Source organism: Scylla paramamosain, chromosome 17, assembly GCF_035594125.1.
Source record: "Scylla paramamosain isolate STU-SP2022 chromosome 17, ASM3559412v1, whole genome shotgun sequence".
NCBI lineage: Eukaryota > Metazoa > Arthropoda > Malacostraca > Decapoda > Portunidae > Scylla > Scylla paramamosain.
In genome coordinates, this window is record NC_087167.1 from 3,915,001 (window position 1) to 3,920,000 (window position 5,000).

At 36.5% G+C, this 5,000-nt stretch overlaps 1 long non-coding RNA gene across 1 annotated transcript in view; it reads left to right on the forward strand.

The window, feature by feature from the left end:
* LOC135108655 (uncharacterized) overlaps positions 1-3,388 on the forward strand; it is a 72,792-nt gene extending 69,404 nt beyond the window's left edge. The window contains exon 3 of the long non-coding RNA XR_010272376.1: positions 3,289-3,388. This is a non-coding gene — a long non-coding RNA (uncharacterized LOC135108655). The remainder of the gene's footprint in view (positions 1-3,288) is intronic.
* Positions 3,389-5,000: the final 1,612 nt, after the last annotated feature.

Sequence of the window (5,000 nt, forward strand, 5' to 3'; positions counted from 1 at the left end):
CTTGGCTTCTTTTTTTTTTCTTTAAGTTTTTCTTCTGGCCCCCCTCCCCCCTTTTTTTAATACTCTTTTTTCTCGTATATGTGAAAGGGACGGACTGTGCGGGGGGTGGGGTGTGTGGGAGAGGGAGGGGGTTGCAAAGTGCTGGTCATCTCACGTTTTCTTCCTTGCGTAAGTCAGTTTCTGCTCAGTCAGCGCTGTTATAAGGATTTACTGTATGCTGATATTCGTACAAGGAGATTTATGGATCTTTTTTTACTCAGTCATCGTTTAAATATACCACCACCACCACCACCACCATCGCCACCATCTTTGCTCCTCCTACTACTACTACTACAGCAATTTTCCGTATATAATGAAGACCACGTTGCTACAGTAATTTTTTCTTTTTCTTTTCAACGTATCTTAATATATTTTGTGTACCTAAATTCGTTTCTTGCCTTGCCCTTTACTTGCGTATTGCCCGTCATGACTTGTGGGATTGTTATCAGCGCACACGGACGCAGATCTGATAAAATTATAAGCACATGCATTGTCTTCTTCTCTTCCTGCCTTGTACTCTTATTGCTATTATCATCAACAGACAGATCCATCTTTTCGTAGATAAGTTCATATGAATTGCCAAGGTAAGTGTTGGTTTTGTGATAGTATGACGTGTAGTGGTGGTGGTGGTGGTAGAGGAGGAGGAGGAGGAGGGAAAGTGGTGAGAAAATGATAAAAGGCCATGGAACGATAAAAAAAAGGAAAGTAAGCAAGAAAAGTAAATAATGGAGTGAATAGTGATAGTGGAGATGGCGTAGTGCAGTGTGGTAGTAGTAGTAGTAGTAGTAGTAGTAGTAGTAGTAGTTCAAATATATAAAGACTACGTATGATTGCTCCTAGTATCTTTAACACACTTCTCATCCTTTCGAAATTATATCAAACTGTCTTATGCGAAAAATAAATAAATAAATAAACAAATAAAAATAAATAGATAAATAAATAGGTGAATATATAGATGAATTAATTTACCAGTTCAAAAATACACATTGATTAGTTTAAAAAAATATACAAACAAACAAAGAAAAGAAAGAATCTAAAGAAAATAATTAATAGATAGGTGAATGAATTAATAAGCTTAAATATATATAGATGTACATTAAATAGTCAAAAAATATATAGACAAAGGAAAAAAAATACATATATAAAGAAAATGCATCGAGGTAAATAGCTCAAAATCAACAGACAAACAGAGAGATTAATGAAATATATAAATAAATCAACCGTAAAATATGCGCGTGATTTTATTTTATTTTTTTCATTCTTTCCAGGAAGGTAAAACACTTTATGAATAGGTTCAGAAAAAAAAACTACTTGGAATACAATGCTGATTCTCGAAAGTGCGAGCAAGATTTTTAACCTCCATTTATTGCGTTTATATTTCATCATACACTTCTTTTCTTTTGATCTTACTTGGCTCTTTGACTGACATGCGTTTTTCATCGTATTTTTTACCTGTCTTTCTTTTTCATTATATTTACCTGCTTTCCTTTTCTTTATTTCTTTTGCTTTTCTTTGTTTCGTATTTATTTAAACCTATCTGTTTTTCTTTTTTTTCATATTATATCTATCAGTTCTTTATTTTCTTTTATTTTAACCTGCCTTTCTTTTATTTATATTTTTACGTGTCATTTTCTTTATATATATATTCTAGTCTTTACTTTCTGTAATTATAGCGTAACCTTTTCTTGTCCTTTTTTCCTGTATGTTTTAACCTTTGCTTGTCCTTTCTTGTATAAGCATTTTACCTTTACTTCTATTTTTTTTTCATTATTTTTACGTATTTTAATGTCTCTTCTGTATATGTTTGCCTGGGTCTTCCTGTTACCTCATCTTGGCTTCCTATATACCTTTATTATTGTTTTATTTCTTTATTAGTTCGTGTTCCTCATCTATTTTTGTCACTGACCTTCGTTCTTTCCAGCAATCTCTCTCTCTCTCTCTCTCTCTCTCTCTCTCTCTCTCTCTCTCTCTCTCTCTCTCTCTCTCTCTCTCTCTCTCTTACGTGTTAATTAGGTGATGTGTAATATCTTTGTTTGTAATCTCCTGGACCACAGTGTTCATTAAATTACGCACGCCTCTCTCCTCCTCCTCCTCCTCCTCCTCCTCCTCCTCCTCCTCCTCCCTGCATCCTGTGGTTATTTTGAGCTCACTTACCATTATTATGATTTTTTTTTTATCTTAGTTTTACTGTATTTATTTTTCGTTTTCTGTGAACTTTTTTTCTTTTTTTTCTCCTTTTTTTTTTTTTTTTTTTTAACATCCCGATGATCCTGAATTAGGTTAAGCTAATTTAGGTTAGGTCAGGTTAGGTTAGGTTAGATTTAGTGGTTAGGTCAGGTTAGGTCAGGTTAGGTCAGGTTAAGTTAGGTTAGGTTAGATTTAGTTAGGTTAGGTTAGATTAGGTTAGATTAGGTTAGGTTAGGTTTAGTGAGGTTAGGTTAGGTTAGGTTAGGTTAGGATAGGTTAGGCCAGGCTAGGTTAGGTTAGATTAGGTTAGATTTAGTTAGGTTAAGCTAGGTTAAGTTAGGTTAGGTTAGGTTAGGTTAGGTTAGTTTAGGTTAGGTTAGGTTAGGTTAGGTTAGGTTAGGTTAGGTTAGGATAGGTTAGGCCAGGCTAGGTTAGGTTAGATTAGGTTAGATTTAGTTAGGTTAAGCTAGGTTAGGTTAGGTTAGGTTAGGTTAGGTTAGGTTAGGTTAGGTTAGGTTAGGCCAGGCTAGGTTAGGTTAGATTAGGTTAGATTTAGTTAGGTTAAGCTAGGTTAAGTTGGGTTAAATTGTTAGGTTAAGCTAGGTTAGGTTAAGTTAGGTTAGGTTAGGTTAGATAGTATATAACTATTTTTTTTTTCGCACCAGTGTATTCCGTTAAGTGTTTGCAAGTGTTTGTCAGTGCACGGCTTCCTGTCTGCTTTCTAGGTTTTTTTATTATCACTACTTATATACTTGTTTTCTTCCTCCTCCTTGTTGTTCTTGTTGTTCTTTTTCTTGGTCTTCGTTCTTTCTTTTCTTCTTCTTCTTCTCCTTTTTCTTCTGCTTGTTGTTGTTGTTGTTACTATTGTTTTGTCTTGTTGCTGTTGATGTTTCTTTCTTCCTTTACTTCTTTATTTTTCTTTCTTTCTTTTGTCTTGCGCTTGTTTAAAAAAGAAAATGTTACTGCTGTTTTTTTGCGAGAGAGGGGTGGGGGTAGGAGTGTCTGTTTTTTTTTCCCCTTAATACTTTACTATTATTATCATATTTATGTTTCCCTCCTCAGGTCTGCGGCGCCGGAAAATAAAAGAGGGAAATGAGAAAGAGAAAGAGAGAGAAAGAGAGAGAGAGAAAGAAGGAAAAAAGAGAAGAATAATTTACGAAGGTGAGATCAGTCAGCTTGTTTGTCTCTCTCTCTCTCTCTCTCTCTCTCTCTCTCTCTCTCTCTCTCTCTCTCTCTCTCTCTCTCTCTCTCTCTCGGTATTAATATGTTATACTATTTTACCTTTTATTTATTTGTTTATTTAATTATGTATTCATTTATTTATTTGTTTATTTATTTATTTATTCATTCATTCATTAATTTGTTTGTTTGGTTGTTTATTTATTTATTCACTCATCCATTTAGTTTGCTAATGAGTTAATAGTTGTTTGTTTACTTTCCATGTTTATTTTTATACTGCCTCTTACAACAACAACAACAACAACAACAACAATAACAACAACAACTCATAATCAACAGCAAAACAAGGCCATTGGTGATGATTATGATGTTGGTGGTGGTAGTGGTGGTGGTGGTGGTGGCGAAGATATGGAGAGGGGTGTTTGTGGTGATAATTATAGTGGTGATGGTGGTGATGATAATGATAACAGTGTTTATACTGATCAACGGGGTGATGTTGATAGCTTCAATATTGGTAGTGGTCGTAATGGTGGTGTTGATGGTAATGGTAGTGCTTGCGGTGATGTTGGTAGTGATGGTTGTGATACTGTTTGTGGTACTGGCGATGGTGGTGATGATTGTATTAATAGTAGTGTAGATAGACATTTCTTCAGGTAATATGGTGATGGTAATAGTGGTGATGGTAGTAGTGGTGATGTTGATAGTTAAGACAGTAGTAATGGTGGTGATGATGATAGTAATGGTAGTGAAAATACGTAACAGTGGTCGTGGTGATGGTAATGGTGGTGGTGGTGATAGTAACACACACACACACACACACACACACACACACACAAGCCAGCATGAGAGGACCTTGAGGGAGGAGAGTAAGAGGCGAGGCTGGGGAACCTGGTGGTGGTGGCCGCTGTCTTGTGGTGCGAGGGGCAGCAGGGGCGTGGCGCTGCTCAGGGACAGCCTTGGGGTCCGGGATGCTTTCTGGGGACACGCAGGACTGGGGGATGGAGGAGGGAGTGTTAGGATATGTAGGAGGAAGGAAGAAAATGCCGGGTTGAGGAAGGAGCTGTGTCGGGATATGAAAGGCTGTGGTTGGGAGTAGGGAGAAGGGCTGAGCTTGTGACAGGCTATTGGGGCTGACTTTGTTGGGTGTTGGGGGAGTTTGTGAGACTTTCGGGGATGAGTTTGGTAGATGTGCATGGGGTTGAGTTAGAATGAATGTAAAGACTATATAACTTTGTGTATGGCTGAATAGGACTTGAACGGGGCTTTGAAATTGAATAGAAAAGTCTGTTGTAGTTACGTAATGTTGGATAGAGGCTTAAAAAAATGTACTGGGCTGATAGAGAAGGCTTCTAGAACCTCATAGTGCCGAAAAGGGTTCAAAGATGTTAACAAATATGTCAGAAAATACTAGTTTAGTTATACAAATTTGCCTGAAGACTTAGAATACACTAGGCTGATTGTCAAGCATTTAGACAAACATTTATAGAACGTCGCAGGAATGGAAAAGGCGCGAAATCATTAACTAGCACAAAATAAATGCCTACTTTAGTCATACAATTTTGTTTAGGGACTTAGAATGTGCTACAATGCTAAAT